This window comes from Arachis hypogaea, chromosome 14, assembly GCF_003086295.3.
Source record: "Arachis hypogaea cultivar Tifrunner chromosome 14, arahy.Tifrunner.gnm2.J5K5, whole genome shotgun sequence".
NCBI classification, from domain to species: domain Eukaryota; kingdom Viridiplantae; phylum Streptophyta; class Magnoliopsida; order Fabales; family Fabaceae; genus Arachis; species Arachis hypogaea.
The window spans coordinates 30,885,360-30,903,179 of record NC_092049.1 but is presented as its reverse complement, the minus strand read 5'-3'; the positions used below and the strand labels follow the sequence as shown (position 1 = coordinate 30,903,179).

Below are 17,820 nucleotides of genomic sequence, written 5' to 3'. Positions count from 1 at the left end.
CTTTGAGGAATTTAGCATATCTAGGAACTTGATGGATGGCATCAAAGAGGGGGATGGTTACCTCAACTTTCTTGAACATTTCTACCATTTTGGGGTCGAGTTCCATGCGCTTTTTAGCTTTCTTTGCAAGTGTTGGAAATGGAAGTGGTTGAGCAATTTCTTCTTCCAAGGTTCTTTTGGCCTTGGTTGTCTCCCTTGTTGGTTGGGCTTCATCTTCAACTATGGCTTGTGGTGTCTCCTCTTCCACTACCTCTTCTATATCTATTCTCTCTTCCCCTTGGGCGGTTGTGATAGGACTTGGGTCCTTTGCTTCCTTCTCTTTTAGTTGTGTACCGGATCTAAGGGTGATGGCATTGATGCCCCCTTTGGATTTGGTTGAGGTTGAGAGGGAATGGCACTTTGGATTGGGGATTGAGGAGTGGGGGTCGATGGTGTGTCCATACGTGCAAGAAGAGCTTGTAATGTAGAGGTGAGGCCGGTGAGGCCGGAAGCAAGTGTGTTTTGTAATTCCTTTTGGCCTTGGATGATGGTCCGGAGTGTTTCGTCTTGGTTGGAGGGGGTGGTTGCATATGTGAGTTGAGGAGCTTGTGATTGATTGGGTGGTGATCTTTGATGTGGCGGTTGATATGTTTGGTAGTTTCTTTGTGGGTTTTGTTGATTGTATGGTTGATTTTGTAAGTTGTATGGTCGGTTTTGTGAGAAATTTTGCGAGTTGTTGTTCCATCTTTGACCTCCTCCATTGTTGTTGTTATCCCTATTCCCTTGTTGATGATTGTCTTTCCAATTTTGATTATTGTGTCCACTACCTTAGTTGTAGCCTCCTCCTTGATAAGGGTGTCCTTGGTTAGGATTACCTCCTTGGTAGTACCCTTGATTAGGGCGGTCATAGAAATTATGGGTGGCCGCCAAAGTGTTGTCTTCTTGAAGATTTGGGCACTCATCCGTGTAGTGAGAGTAGCAAGAGCAAATACCACATACTCTTTGAGGGACCAATTGTTGTTGGTTGTGTTGTTGAGATGGTGGAGGTTGTTGTTGATATGATTGAGGTTGTTGTGGTTGTTGTTGATTCAATTGGAGTTGCCTCAAGACGGATGTCATCTCATTCAAGGATTGAGTTAGAGCGGTGGCTTCACTACTAGTTGATACCTCATTCACGGTCCTTGGACGGTTGACTCTTCGCCTCATATGTTGATTGGATTCGGCTAAGTCAATAATAAGTTGCCATGCCTCCTCCGCGGTTTTATATTTGGACAAAGAACCATTGCTAGAAGTGTCCAAGAGGGTTCTATCTTGCTCTCGCATCCCTTGACATATGTATCCAAGCAATACTTGAGTGTCGAGCATGTGATTAGGGCACGCATCTAGTAGTTTGCGAAACCGTTCCCAATACTCATATAGTGGTTCCGTCTCACCTTGCACAATACAAGACATTTCTTTCCTTAGCCTATCCATCTTTTCCGGGGGCAAGAATTTATCCAAGAAGCCCCTTCTAAGTAGGTCCCAATCGGAGGTAACTTCACTAGAGAGAGAGTGTAGAACCATTCTTTGGCCTTGTCCTCAAGAGAGAAAGGGAAAGCAAACAACCATATAGCAACTTCATCGGACCCTTCCCGTCTAGTAGTCGAGCATATGCGGTGGAAGTCTTTGAGATGTCGAATAGGGTCTTGTGCGGGAAGCCCGTGAAACTTGGGTAGGAGGTTGATCAAAGCGGTCTTCAATTCAAAATTCGCATTCAAATTGGGGTGAGTTACATGGAGGGGTTGAAGGACATAATCCGGTGCACCCGCTTCCTTGATGGTAACTCTCCTTGGAGCGTCCATGGTATTAGTACCTAAAACAAAAGAAGAATTGTTAGTGAGATTGGTGGGAGTATGATTAATGCCTTCTTTGAGTGACGGTTCAATGTTCACTTGTAGTAAGGTAGTTGAGGTGGTGAAAACCTCTTCACCCTTTCCAAATCTTAGCCGCCTCCGAGCTTGCCTAATATGAAACAAAGTTCGTTCTATTTCCGGATCAAAAGGGGCTAAGCTCGGATTCGGTTGTGAACGCGTCATGCAATGAAGGGGAAATGGAATTCATTGTAACGATGAGGAGTTAGTCAATTGAGCAATTTACAATGAAGTGCAACTATGTACATATATACACACTTAATCCAAAACAATAACATGGCACACTAAGCAAATTCCCCGGCAACGGCGCCATTTTGACGAATAGATTTTTGCCGGTATAGAAATTATCAAATGATCAATCGTAGTATAGTCTAAACCGACGCAAAATCCTTCATCAAACAAATCTACAATCTATATCCGAGAGTACTAGTCTCCCGAGTCGTTCTCCCTTGGAATTGCCAAAGTATGCATCTTATTGATTTAGTAAGCCTTGTTGGAATCCTTTGTAGGTTTTAGCAAGTAATGAGAAACAAACAATCAATTATCAAAAGACTTGGCTTAGGGTTGGCATTGGAAATTCTATCCTTATAGTCCTTTCAATGTTGATACAATTAGGCTTTGCTTCATTTAGTTATCCCCTAGGTATAGAGGAAAGTCAAATGAAAGCAATCAACTTGAGTCACAAGTCCTAGCTTCACCTTATGGGAATCTAGCTTTAGTGCACTCCAAGCCAACTAGCAATTCCTAATTCTAAATCAACTATTGATACAACTATTCAACTTCTTCCAAGGACCAAACCCTATGCCAAGTGTGAAAGTTCTACTCCATAACTAGTGTTGTCATTTTATCAAACATGTGATGAGCAAGAAGGAAAGTCATAGTAAAATGAGAAGAAAAGTTGAATTGAAAGTATTGCAACACAAAGATCTAACAACAAGTCTCAAAGAGTAGCAATGAAAATCCAAAATAGAGATGAAATCCAAAATTACAAAGTTGAATTCTAGATCTATGAGAATTGATCAATTGTATCTACTACTTGAAATTGGAGAAGAAAATCTATGACATGAACAAAGTGGAGTGAGAATTGTAGTGGATCTCACCAAAAAGTCATTGAATATTCAGAAATTAGATGAGGATGAACCCTAGTGAAGCTTGGAATCTCCCTCTTCTTCTCCCAAAAAGTGTAACTAACTCTCTCTTCTCTCCAAAAAAAGGAAAAATATCTAGATCTAGAAGAAATGAACTAAAAAGTGTCCTTAACCCTTGTTCCTTTGGTCTTCTTAAGCTTTTCCCGCCAAGGTGTTTCTCCAAGAGTGGAATCCTTAACTGCCTCCACGCCTAAGTCACGTGACTTCTTAAAAAATCATATTCGCAAATCGGCGCGCACGCGCAAGGCACGCGCGCGCGCCGTTGAGACGTCTTGTAATGTGCGCGGACGCGTGATGTACGCGTACGCGCCCATGAAGATCCTGGCTTAGCCGCTTCTCAAGCCGGCTCTTGGCTTTGGCTTCGCGTTGCTCTATCCGCGCGGGCGCGCCAGGTGCGCGCACGCGCCCATGCGGAAACCTTCAAAGCTTAATCCTCATGCTTCCTTCCTTTGTACCCGTCTTCCTTCTCTCTTTCGGTCCATTCCTATTCTATATCCTGAAACCACTTAACACACAAGTCACGGCATCGAATGGCATCAAGAGAAGATTAGAAATGTATCTATTTTAGTGCAAAACAAGCATGTTTTCATTCATGAGGCAAAACTAGGGAAGGAATGCAAAATCTTGTATTTTCATATGGAAAGTGTGTGGAATCATTGATAAAACCCCTGAAATCATCACAAGATAAATCCTCAAATTGGGGTTTGTCAGTCGTCCAAGTAATAAACCTTACGTGAGTAAGGGTCGATCCCACAGAGATTGTCGGCTTGAAGCAAGCTATGGTCATCTTGCAAATCTCAGTCAGGCAGATTCATATGGCTATGGTGAATTGATAATTAAAATATAAATAAAACATAAATTAAAGATAGAGATACTTATGTAATTCATTGGTGAGAGTTTCAAATAAGCGTATAGAGATGCGTTCGTTCCTCCTGAACCTCTGCTTTCTTGTTATCTTCATCCAATCATTCATACTCCTTTCTATGGCAAGCTGTATGTTAGGTGTCACCGTTGTCAATGGCTACATCCTGTCCTCTCAGTGAAAATGGTCCAATGCATTGTCACTGCATGGCTAATCATCTGTCGGTTCTCGATCATACTGGAATAGGATCCATTGATCCTTTTGCGTCTGTCACTACGCCCAGCACTCGCGAGTTTGAAGCTCGTCGCAGCCATCCCTTCCCAGATCTTACTCGGAATACCACAGACAAGGTTTAGACTTTTTGGATCTCAAGAATGGCCGTCCATGGATTCTAACTTATACCACGAAGACTCTGATTAAGGAATCCCAGAGATACTCATTCAATCTAAGGTAGAACGGAAGTGGTTATCAGGTACGCATTCATAGGTTGGGAATGATGATGACTGTCACGATCATCACATTCATATTGAAGTGCGAATGAATATCTTAGAATCGGAATAAGCTTGAATTGAATAGAAAAATAATAGTACTTTGTATTAATTCATGAGGAACAGCAGAGCTCCATACCTTAATCTATGGTGTGTAGAAACTCTACCGTTGAAAATACAAAAGAACAAGGTCCAGGCATGGCCGAATGGCCAGCCCCCATAAAGGTCTAAGATAGCATAAAACTGATCAAAGATATCTAATACAATAGCAAAAGGTCCTATTTATATCAGACTAGTTACTAGGGTTTACAGAAATGAGTAAATGATGCAGAAATCCACTTCTGGGGCCCACTTGGTGTGTGCTTGGGCTGAGCATTGAGCTTTACACGTGTAGAGGCTTTTCTTGGAGTTGAACGCCAGTTTGTAACCTGTTTCTGGCGTTTAACTCCACTTTGCAACCTGTTTCTGGCATTTAACTCCAGAATGTAACTTGGAATTGGCGTTGAACGCCAATTTGTGTCGTCTAAACTCGGGCAAAGTATGGACTATTATATATTTCTGGAAAGCCCTAGATGTGTACTTTCCAAGGCAATTGAGAGCGCGCCATTTGAAGTTCTGTAGCTCTAGAAAATCCACTTTGAGGGCAGGAAGGTCAGAATCCAACAGCATCTACAGTCCTTCTTCAACCTCTGAATCTGATTTTTGCTCAAGTCCCTCAATTTCAGCCAGAAAATACCTGAAATCACAGAAAAACACACAAACTCATAGTAAAGTCCAGAAATGTAATTTTTATTTAAAAACTAATAAAAATATACTAAAAATTAACTAAATCATACTGAAAACTATGTAAAAACAATGCCAAAAAGCGTATAAATTATCCGCTCATCACAACACCAAACTTAAATTGTTGCTTGTCTCTAAGCAACTGAAAATCAAATAGGATAAAAAGAAAAGAATATACTATGAATTCCAAAATATCAATGAAACTTAGCTCCAATCAGATGAGCGGGACTAGTAGCTTTTTGCCTCTTGAATAGTTTTGGCATCTCACTTTATCCATTGAGGTTCAGAATGATTGGCATCTATAGGAACTCAGAATTCAGATAGTGTTATTGATTCTCCTAGTTCAGTATGTTGATTCTTGAACACAGCTACTTTATGAGTCTTGGCCGTGGCCCTAAGCACTTTGTTTTCCAGTATTACCACCGGATACATAAATGCCACAGACACATAACTGGGTGAACCTTTTCAGATTGTGACTCAGCTTTGCTAAAGTCCCCAATTAGAGGTGTCCAGGGTTCTTAAGCACACTCTTCTTTTTGCTTTGTACCTCGACTTTAACCGCTCATTCTGAAGTTTTCACTTGACACCTTCACGCCACAAGCACATGGTTAGGGACAGCTTGGTTTAGCCGCTTAGGCCATGATTTTATTCCTTTAGGCCCTCCTATCCACTGATGCTCAAAGCCTTGGATCCTTTTTATTACCCTTGCCTTTTGGTTTTAAGGGCTATTGGCTTTTTGCTCTTTCCTTTTGGTTTAAAGAGCTTTTGGCTTTTTCTGCTTGCTTTTTCTTTTTTTTTTGCCATTTTTTTTCGCAAGCTTTTGTATTCACCGCTTTTTCTTGCTTCAAGAATCAATTTTATGATTTTTCAGATTATCAACAACATTTCTCCTTTTTCATCATTCTTTCAAGGGCCAACATATTTAACATTCATAAACCACAACATCAAAAGACATATGCACTGTTCAAGCATTCATTCAGAAAACAAAAAGTATTGTCACCACATCAAAATAATTAAACCAGTTTCAAGGATGAATTCGAAACCATGTACTTCTTGTTCTTTTGTAATTAAAACAGTTTTCATTTAAGAGAGGTGATGGATTGATAGGACATTCATAACTTTAAGACATAGACAATTAAACACTAATGATCATATAGTAAAGACACAAACATAAATAAAACATAAAGCTCAAAAATCGAAAAACAGTAAAATAAATAGACAAGGAGATTAAGGAATGAGTCCACCTTAGTGAGGGTGGCGTCTTCCTCTTCTTGGAGAACCAATGGTGTTTTTGAGCTCCTCTATGTCTCTTCCTTGCCTTTGTTGCTCCCCCCTCATAGCTCTTTGATCTTCTCTAATCTCATGAAGGATGATGGAGTGCTCTTGGTGTTCCACCCTTAGTTGTTCCATGTTGGAACTTAATTCTCCTAGGGAGGTGTTGATTTGCTCCCAATAGTTTTATGGAGGAAAGTGCATCCCTTGAGGCATCTCAGGGATTTCATGGTGGGGAATTTCCTCATGCTCTTGTTGAGGTCCATGATCTCTTATTTGCTCCATCATTTTCTTAGTGATGGGCTTGTCCTCTTCAATGAGTATGTCTCCCTCTATGTCAATTCCAGCCGAATTACAGAGGTGGCATATGAGGTGAGGAAAGGCTAACCTTGCCCAAGTGGAGGACTTGTCAGCCACTTTGTAAAGTTCTTGAGGTATAATCTCATGAACTTCTACCTCCTCTCCAATCATGATACTATGGATCATGATGGCCCGGTCTATAGTAACTTCAGACCGGTTACTAGTAGGAATGATTGAGTGTTGAATAAACTCTAGCCATCCCCTAGCCACTGGTTTGAGGTCATGCCTTCTTAGTTGAACCGGCTTGCCTCTTGAGTCAATTTTCCATTGAGCTCCTTCCTCACATATGTCTATGAGGACTTGGTCCAACCTTTGATCAAAGTTGACCCTTCTTGTGTAGGGGCGTGCGTTCTCTTCCATCATTGGCAAGTTGAACGCCAGCCTTACATTTTTCGGACTGAAATCTAAGTATTTCCCCCGAACCATGGTAAGCCAATGCTTCGGATTCAGGTTCACACTTTGATCATGGTTCCTAGTGATCCATGCGTTTGCATAGAACTCTTGAACCATTAAGATCCCGACTTGTTGAATGGGGTTGGTGAGAACTTTCCAACCTCTTCTTTGGATCTCATGTCGGATCTCCGGATACTCATTCTTTTTGAGCTTGAAAGGAACCTCAGGGATCACTTTCTTCTTGGCCACAACTTCGTAGAAGTGGTCTTGATGGACCTTTGAGATGAATCTCTCCATCTTTCATGACTCAGAGGTGGAAACAATTTCCTTCCCTTTCCTCTTTCTAGAGGTTTCTTTGGCCTTAGGTGCCATAAATGGTTATGGAAAAATAAAAAGCTATGCTTTTACCACACCAAACTTAAAATGTTTGCTCGTCCCCAAGCAAAAGAAGAAAGAAAGTAGTGGTAGAAGAAGAAGAATGAAGGAGATGGAGGGAGAAGGTGTATTCGGCCAAGGGTAAGAAGAGATGGTTGTGTTGTGTGAAAATGAAGAAGGAATGAGGGATTTATATAGGAGTGGGGGAGGGTTTAGGGTTCGGCCATTAGGGTTGGGTTTGGGAGGGAAAAGAGTTTGAATTTTGGAGGTAGGTGGGGTTTATGGGGAAGAGAGGATGAATGTGAGTGGTGAAGAGGTGATGGGAAAGAGTGATTGAGGTGATTGGTGAAGGGTATTTGGGAAAGAGAGTTATGAAAAGGTGTGAAGAAGAGAGAAGAAAATGTGGGGATCCTATGGGGTCCACAGATCAAGTGGGGTCAAGGACTTAGCATCCCTGCTCCAATTAGGCGTGTAAAATGCCCTTGCTGTGCAATCCTGGCGTTTAATGCCAGACTGCTGCTTGTTTCTGGCGTTAAACGCCCAAATGTAGCCTGTTTCTGGCATTTAACGCCAGGAAGATGCTTGTTTCTGGCGTTAAACGCTAGCTTAGTGCTTGTTTCTGGCGTTAAACGCCAGACAGATGCTTGTTTCTGGCGTTTAAACGCCAGACTGCTCTCCTCCAGGGTGTGCTATTTTTAATGCTGTTTTTCATTCTGTTTTTGATTTTTCAGTAGTTTTTGTGACTCCACATGATCATCAACCTAAAGAAAACATAAAATAACAATAGAAAATAAATAAATATAATTAGATAACATTGGGTTGCCTCTCAACAAGCGCTTCTTTAATGTCAATAGCTTGACAGTGAGCTCTCATGGAGCCTCACAGATGTTCAGAGCAAGGTTGGAACCTCCCAACACCAAACTTAGAGTTTGAATGTGGGGTTTCAACACCAAACTTAGAGTTTGGTTGTGGCCTCCAATACCAAACTTAGAGTTTGACAGTGGGGGCTTTGGTTAACTCTGCAGTGAGAGAAGCTTTTCATGCTTCCTCTCTATGGTTACAGACGGAGATCCTTGAGTTTTAAACACAAGGTTGTCCTCATTCAGTTGAAGGACTAACTCTCCTCTGTCCACATCAATCACAGCTCTTGCTGTGGCTAGGAAGGGTCTCCCAAGGATGATGGATTCATCCTCTTCCTTCCCAGTGTCTATGATTATGAAATCAGCAGGGATGTAAAGGCCTTTAACCTTTACTAACACGTCCTCTACTTGTCCATAAGCCTGTTTTCTTGAGTTGTCTTCCATCTCTAATGAGATTCTGGCAGCTTGCACCTCAAAGATCCCAAGTTTCTCCATTATAGAGAGTGGCATTAAGTTTATTCCTGACCCCAGGTCACACAGAGCCTTCTCAAAGGTAATGGTGCCTATGGTACAGGGTATTAAGAATTTGCCAGGATCCTGTTTCTTTTGAGGTAATTTCTGCCTATCCAATGCATTCAGTTCATTGGTGAGCAAGGGAGGTTCATCTTCCTAAGTCTCATTACCAAATAATTTGGCATTCAGCTTCATGATTGTACCAAGGTATTTAGCAACTTGCTCTTCAGTAATTTCTTCATCCTCTTCAGAGAAAGAGTATTCATCAGAGCTCATGAAGGGCAGAAGGAGGTTTAATAGAATCTCTATGGTCTCTAGATGAGCCTCAAATTCCTTTGGTTCCTCAAAGGGAAACTCCTTATTGGTCATTGGATGTTTCAGGAGGTCTTCCTCACTAGGATTCACGTCCTCCTCTTCCCTTGTAGGTTCGGCCATGATAGTCAAATCAATGGCCTTGCACTCTCTCTTTGGATTTTCTTCTGTATTAGTTGGGAGAGTACTAGGAGGAGTTTCAATGACTCTTTTACTCAGCTGGCCCACTTGTGCCTCCAAATTTCTAATAGAGGACCTTGTTTCATTCATGAAACTTAGAGTGGCCTTAGATAGATCAGAGACTATATTTGCTAAGCTAGATGGATTCTGCTCAGAATTCTCTGTCTGTTGCTGAGTGGATGATGGAAAAGGCTTGCTATTGCTAAACCTGTTTCTTCCACCATTATTAAAGCCTTGTTGAGGCTTTTGTTGATCCTTCCATGAGAAATTTGGATGATTTCTCCATGAGGGATTATAGGTATTTCCATAGGGTTCACCCATGTAATTCACCTCTGCTATTGCAGCATTCTCAGGATCATAAGCTTCTTCTTCAGAAGATGCCTCTTTAGTACTGTTGGATGATTCCTTCAATCCATTCAGACTCTGAGAGATCATATTGACTTGATGAGTCAATATTTTATTCTGAGCCAAAATGGCATTCAGAGCATCAATTTCAAGAACTCCCTTCCTCTGAGGCGTCCCATTACTCACAGGATTCCTTTCAGAAGTGTACATGAACTGGTTATTTGCAACCATGCCAATAAGTTCTTGAGCTTCTGCAGACATTTTCTTTAGGTGAATGGATCCACCTGCAGAATGGTCCAATAACATCTTTGATAATTCAGACAGACCATCATAGAATATATCCAGGATGGTCCATTCTGAAAGCATGTCAGAAGGACACTTTTTGGTCAATTCCTTGTATCTCTCCCAAGCTTCATAGAGGGATTCACCTTCCTCTGTCTGAAGGTTTGAACATCCACTCTAAGCTTGCTAAGCTTTTGAGGAGGAAAGAACTTGGCTAAGAAAGCCGTGACCAGCTTATCCCAAGAGTTCAGGCTGTCTTTAGGTTGAGAGTCCAACCATATTCTAGCTCTGTCTCTTACAGAAAATGGAAAAAGCATAAGCCTGTAGACCTTGGGATCAACCCCATTAGTCTTAACAGTATCACAGATCTGTAAGAATTCAGTTAAGAACTGAAAGGGATCTTCGGATGGAAGTCCATAAAACTTGCAATTCTGTTGCATTAGAGAAACTAATTGAGGTTTCATCTCAAAATTGTTTGCTCCAATGGCAGGGATTGAGATGCAGTAAAGTCACCAAGTATCTTCCTTGCATTGTTATTATTTTTGGCCATGTCTCCTTCTTTTTCGAAATTTTCAGTAAGATTTTCTACAGAGAGTTGTGCTTTAGCTTCCGTTAGCTTCCTCTTCAGAGTCCTTTCAGGTTCAGGATCAGCTTCAACAAGAATGTTCTTATCCTTGTTCCTGCTCATATGAAAAAGAAGAAAACAAAAAAAGAAAATATGGAATCCTCTATGTCACAGTATAGAGATTCCTTATGTAAGTATAAGAAGAGAATAATGGAGGAAGGAAAAGATAAGAATCCAAACACAAGGGAGAGGAATGAGTTCGAATTCTTGGGTAAAAGAGGGGTGTTAGTAGATGAATAAATAAACAGAAGGGGATGAGAGATGAGAGAAATTTGAAAATTAAATAAATTAAAATAAAAGTATTTTTGTTTTTAAATTGAATTTAAAATAAAAAAATAAAAATTAAAGTTCGAAAATTGAGAAAGGAAAATTGAATCAAATTAAATTAAATTTAAAATAATTAGTTAATTAAAAAAAAGAATTTTGAAAAAGAGGGAAGGGATTTTCGAAAATTAGAGAGAGAGTTAGTTAGGTAGTTTTGAAAAAGATAAGAATCAAACAAAAAGTTAAGTGGTTAATTGAAAAAGATTTGAAAATAAAATTTTGTAGAGATAAGAAAATAGAAAAGATTTTGAATTTAAATTTTGAAAAAGATGTGATTGAAACTTAAATTGAAAAAGATTTGAAAAAGAAATTTAAAAAGATTTGATTTTGAAAATTAAAGTTGATTACTTGACTAACAAGAAACAAAAAGATATGATTTAAAATTTAAAGATTGAACCTTTCTTAAGAGGCAAGTAACAAACTTTTAAAATTTTGAATCAATCACATTAATTGTTAGCATTAATTTCAAAAATATGAAATAAAAATAAGAAAAAGATTTTGAAAATAATTTTTGAAATTTTCGAAAATCATAAAAGAAAATGAAAAATATTTGATTTTTTGATAAAGATTTGAAAAAGATAGAATTTTTAAATTGAAAATTTGATTTGACTCATAAGAAACAACTAAATTTTGAAAAGTTTTGAAAAAGTTAACTCAAATTTTCGAAAATTTATGAGAGAAAAAGGGAAAGATATATTTTTTTTATTTTTGATTTTTTAATGATGAAAGAGAAAAATACAAAAAAGACACAAGACATAAAAATTATGAATCAAAACACATAATGCATGCAAGAACACTTTGAATGTCAAGATGAACACCAAGAACTTATTTTTGAAAAAAAAAATTTTAAGAAAAAAGAAACATGCAAGACACCAAACTTAGAAATTTTCAATGTTGAGACATCAATAATTCAAAAATGCATATGAGAAACAAGAAAAGATGCAAAACAAGAAAACATGAAGATCAAACAAGAGGATTCATCAAGAACAACTTGAAGATCATGAAGAACACATGATGAATTTTCGAAAAATTAAAGGAAAATTAAAACACATGCAATTGACACCAAACTTAAAAACTGATATAAGACTCAAACAAGAAACATAAAATATTTTTGGTTTTATGATTTTATTAAATTTTTTTTGGATTTTTCGAAAATTATTTGGAAAAAGCAAAATAAGGATTTCATAATTTTTAATAAGAATTCCAGGAATCTTGCAATGTTAGTCTAAAGCTTCAGTCCAGGAATTAGATATGGCTCCCTAGCCAGTCAAGCTTTTAGTGAAAGCTCCGGTCCAAAACACTAGACATGGCCAATGGCCAGCCAAGCTTCAGCAGATATTGCCTACCTCCCATGTATTCAACAACTATGTGTGTAATTGCCAAATGGGTGAAGATCAACAAGCTCTTGTGATGATAAGTTGAAACCCCAGTCCAAAAGATCAGACATGGCTTACAGCCATCCAGGATTCAACAAATCATCATGAAACACTAGAATTCATTCGTAAAAATTTTGAATAAAAATATATTTTTTTTTGAAAATATTTATTTTAAATTTTTTTTTCTGAAAATAAATAAAAGTAAAAAGCTTAAAAATAAAATAAAATTACCTAATCTGAGCAACAAGATGAACCGTCAGTTGTCCAAACTCGAACAATCCCGGGCAACGGCGCCAAAAACTTGGTGCGCAGAAATCGTGACGGTTCATTCCTTGGTAACGGTGCGAAAAACATAATACGCACGTTCATAATCTTAGTTCTTTGTCACAACTTCGCACAACTAACCAGCAAGTGCACTGGGTCATCCAAGTAATAAACCTTACGTGAGTAAGGGTCGATCCCATGGAGATTGTCGGCTTGAAGCAAGCTATGGTCATCTTGCAAATCTCAGTCAGGCAGATTCATATGGTTATGGTGAATTGATAATTAAAATATAAATAAAACGTAAATTAAAGATAGAGATACTTATGTAATTCATTGGTGAGAGTTTCAGATAAGCGTATAGAGATGCGTTCGTTCCTCCTGAACCTCTGCTTTCCTGTTGTCTTCATCCAATCATTCATACTCCTTTCTATGGCAAGCTGTATGTTAGGCGTCACCGTTGTCAATGGCTACATCCTGTCCTCTCAGTGAAAATGGTCCAATGCGCTGTAACTGCATGGCTAATCATCTGTCGGTTCTCGATCATACTGGAATAGGATCGATTGATCCTTTTGCGTCTGTCACTACACCCAGCACTCGCGAGTTTGAAGCTCGTCGCAGCCATCCCTTCCCAGATCCTACTCGGAATACCACAGACAAGGTTTAGACTTTTCGGATCTCAAGAATGGCCGTCCATGGATTCTAACTTATACCACGAAGACTCTGATTAAGGAATCCAAGAGATACTCATTCAATCTAAGGTAGAACGGAAGTGGTTGTCAGGCACGCGTTCATAGGTTGGGAATGATGATGACTGTCACGATCATCACATTCATATTGAAGTACGAATGAATATCTTAGCATCGGAATAAGCTTGAATTGAATAGAAAAACAATAGTACTTTGTATTAATTTATGAGGAACAGCAGAGCTCCACACCTTAATCTATGGTGTGTAGAAACTCTATCGTTGAAAATACATAAGAACAAGGTCCAAGCATGGCCGAGTGGCCAGCCCCCATAAAGGTCTAAGATAGCATAAAACTGATCAAAGATATCTAATACAATAGCAAAAGGTCATATTTATATCAGACTAGTTACTAGGGTTTACAGAAATGAGTAAATGATGCAGAAATCTACTTCTGGGGCCCACTTGGTGTGTGCTTGGGCTGAGAATTGAGATTTACACGTGTAGAGGCTTCTCTTGGAGTTGAACGCCAGTTTGTAACCTGTTTCTGGCGTTTAACTCCACTTTGCAACCTGTTTCTGGCGTTTAACTCCAGAATGCAACCTGGAACTGGTGTTGAACGCCAGTTTGCGTCGTCTAAACTAGGGCAAAGTATGGACTATTATATATTGCTGAAAAACCCTGGATGTCTACTTTCCAACGCAATTGAGAGCGTGCCATTTGGAGTTCTGTAGCTCCAGAAAATCCACCTTGAGTGCAGGAAGGTCAGAATCCAACAGCATCTGCAGTCCTTCTTCAACCTCTGAATCTGATTTTTGCTCAAGTCCCTCAATTTCAGCCAGAAAATACCTAAAATCACAGAAAAACACACAAACTCATAGTAAAGTTCAGAAATGTGATTTTTATTTAAAAACTAATAAAAATATACTAAAAACTAACTAAATCATACTGAAAACTATGTAAAAACAACGTCAAAAAGCGTATAAATTATCCGCTCATCAGCAGGCGGCTACGACGCGCACACGTCATGTGTAAGTGCGTAATTTTGAGAAATTGAACAGGGAGTTACGCGGGAGCTGTGCAGGAGGGGTGCCTGGTGCACAGGCCACCCCCATGTGTACGCGTCCCCTGCAAATTTTTAAATCCACGCGTAAGCGACCGCAACGCATACGCGTGGGCATGAAAATCTGCGTCAAAGTGTGTTTTGAACAGAGAGTTGTGCGGCCATGGGGCTGGAACCGTGCGTCTAGCATGGCCAGTAGTCACGCGTACGCGTGACCGATGCTTACGCGTCCGTTGAACTTTTGCCCACCCACGCGTACGCGTGGGCGACGCGTGCGCGTCATATGCGCCGCGTCACTTAATTCAGCGTGCCGCCTGTTTCAATTCTTTCCCTCTTCAATCCTAATTCTTCTTCCTTCTTCATTCTTCTTTTTTCTTCTTCATTCTTTCTACTTCTTCCTCCTTCCTTCCTTCCTTCTCCCACCACCACCGGCGGAATACCATTGGAGACCACCAACTCCGACAGCTACAATTTCCTTTTTTTTTCTTCTTCCCTTCTTACTTTTCTCTCATTCTTACTCCCATTCCTCTCCCTATTTTCATCTTCTTCTTAAGGTTTCTTTTCTTCCTCTTTTCTACTCTTTCATTCTTCTTTTATTTATTGCATTTGATTATTTTGTTTATTTTTAATTTTACATTAGCTTAGTTATTTATAATTTCTTTTTCATTCTTTTATCTTGCATTTTTTATGTTGGTGTTGGAGCTTTATTTAGGTGATTATTTTTCTATATTTTAGCTTGTGGATATTATGAGGAGTAATTTGACAACTGACATTTTATTTTGGGTCTCATATATACTTGGATTAATTACCTTACTCGCTATATTTAATTTGCACACCAAGTGTTTGTGAAAAAGCTCTCATGGCATTTTGAATTCTTTTCTATTTTATTCTTACACTTTAATGCCTCTTTTTCACAACCCTTGCAATCCATGTGTATTGAGTTTATTATTCATTAATCGTCAACATACAAGTGCTCATTATTTTGTTACATATTATTGTTGATATTGATGCTTGAGCCATTCTTCTCATGCTTGTTAATTGCATGCTTTAACTCTCTTGCATCTAGTTGCTATGATATGCCTTCATAATTTTTATTGATGTCTTCTATGCATGTTGTAGCTACCATGTATTTAAGACATTCTCTGTTACTTTGGCATTCATTATTACTTGAACTTTCCTCCTTCCGGTTTTTAGCTATCTATATTTAACCTTATTTCTCTTTCTTCCTTCTTTAGGATGGTGATGCGTGAGCATCTTTCCTATCTTTTCCTAGTGAATTTGTATTTAATTTGTTGAGTTTAATTAAGAATTAATTATCTTTTAGCCATTATAGATGCTACATTGAGTCTTGTGTAATTCTGTTTATTTTAGGTAGCATTTGGCTGGATTTGATGGAGTTTCTGCAGAAAAAGAGAAGAAGACTATATAGAGCAGGAATGGCTTAGAGGATGAAGAGGAAGCTTGCAAAAATAGAATCAGCACAAGTTGCTCAGCGATGTGTGAGCGTACCTGACGCGTACGCGTGACTGACGGGTACGCGTGACATGCGCTGCATGCAGAAAACGCTGTTTCCTATTAATTCTGATTTAAACTCTATCATTTATTTTAAAATAGGAAAAGATATTATTTTAGTTTTAGAAAGTAGATTTTAAATTTATTAGGATTAGATATAAAAGGAATTCCAACATTAGTTAACTTTTAATTCCACCTCAGCCCAATTTACAATCCTAGTTTTTCACTCGTTTCCTTGAGCAATTAAACCTCCACTATTAAGGTTAGGAGCTCTGTCTATTGTATGGATGGATACTATTATTTTTATATTTTAATTCATGTACTGATTTATATTTAAGAATTGTTTTCGTTCTTTATCTTATGAATTTGGGTGGAACAGAAGTATGACCCTCTTTCTAATTGAGTTCTTGTATAACTGGTGCACGAAATTACAATCACACTTTTGTAATTCCGCACAACTAACCAGCAAGTGCACTGGGTCGTCCAAGTAATACCTTACGTGAGTAAGGGTCGATCCCATGGAGATTGTCGGCTTGAAGCAAGCTATGGTTATCTTGTAATTCTTAGTCAGGATATCAGTAATGATTCTTAGTTTTGATTGTAAAAAGTAAAAGAACATGAAATAAATACTTGTTATGCAGTAATCGAGAACAGGTTGAGGTTTTGGAGATGCTCTGCCTTCTGAATCTCTGCTTTCCTACTATCTTCTTCTTCACACATGCAAGGCTCCTTCCATGGCAAGCTGTATGTTAGTGGATCACCGTTGTCAATGGCTACCATCCATCCTCTCAGTGAAAATGGTCCAAATGCGCTGTCATCGCACGGCTAATCATCTGTCAGTTCTCACTCATGTTGGAATAGGATCCATTGATCATTTTGCGTCTGTCACTACGCCCATCACTCGTGAGTTTGAAGCTCGTCACAGTCATCCCTTCCCAGATCCTACTCGGAATACCACAGACAAGGTTTAGACCTTCCAGATCTCAGGAATGGCCGCCAATAATTCTAGCCTGTACCACGAAGGTTCTAATCTTAGATAAGAAACCCAAGAGATATGCACTCAAGCTATTCCAAATAGAACGGAGGTGGTTGTCAGGCACGTGTTCATAGGTGAGAATAATGATAAGTGTCACAGATCATCACATTCATCAGGTTGAAGTGCGAGTGAATATCTTAGAATAGAAACAAGCGTGATAGAATGGAAAAAAAAGTAGTAATTGCATTAATTCATCAAGACACAGCAGAGCTCCTCACCCCCAACCATGGGGTTTAGAGACTCATGCCATCAAAAATACAGTATAAAACGTGTAAAGTGTCATGAGGTGTGTAAATACAATAGCAAAAGGTCCTATTTATAGAAAACTAGTAGCATAGGGTTTATAGAAAAGAGTAAATGATGCAGAATCCACTTTCGGGCCCACTTGGTGTGTGCTTGGGCTGAGCATTGAAGCTTTCACATGTAGAGACTTTTCTTGGAGTTAAACGCCAGCTTTTGTGCCAGTTTGGGCGTTTAACTCCAGCTTTTATGCCAGTTCTGGCGTTTTGACGCCAGAATTTTTATGCTGACTTGGAACGTCGGCTTGGGCCATCAAATCTCGGCCAAAGTATAGACTGATATATATTGCTGGAAAGCCCAGGATGTCTACTTTCCAACGTAATTGAGAGCGCGCCAATTGGGCTTCTTTAGCTCTAGAAAATCCACTTCGAGTGCAGGGAGGTCAGAATCCAACAGCATCTGCAGTCCTTTTTCAGCCTCTGAATCAGATTTTTGCTCAGGTCCCTCAATTTCAGCCAGAAAATACCTGAAATCATAGAAAAATACACAAACTCATAGTAAAGTCCAGAAATGTGATTTTTATTTAAAAACTAATAAAAATATAATAAAAACTAACTAAAATATACTAAAAACTA

The 17,820-nt window shown here is 39.1% G+C and overlaps 1 non-coding gene across 1 annotated transcript; it reads left to right on the top strand.

Moving 5' to 3' along the window:
- The first annotated feature begins 10,140 nt into the window (after nt 1-10,140).
- On the top strand, nt 10,141-10,247 carry LOC112745308 (small nucleolar RNA R71). Its single transcript, XR_003173244.1, has one exon. It is a non-coding gene; the product is annotated as a small nucleolar RNA R71 (small nucleolar RNA).
- The last annotated feature ends 7,573 nt before the right edge of the window (nt 10,248-17,820 follow it).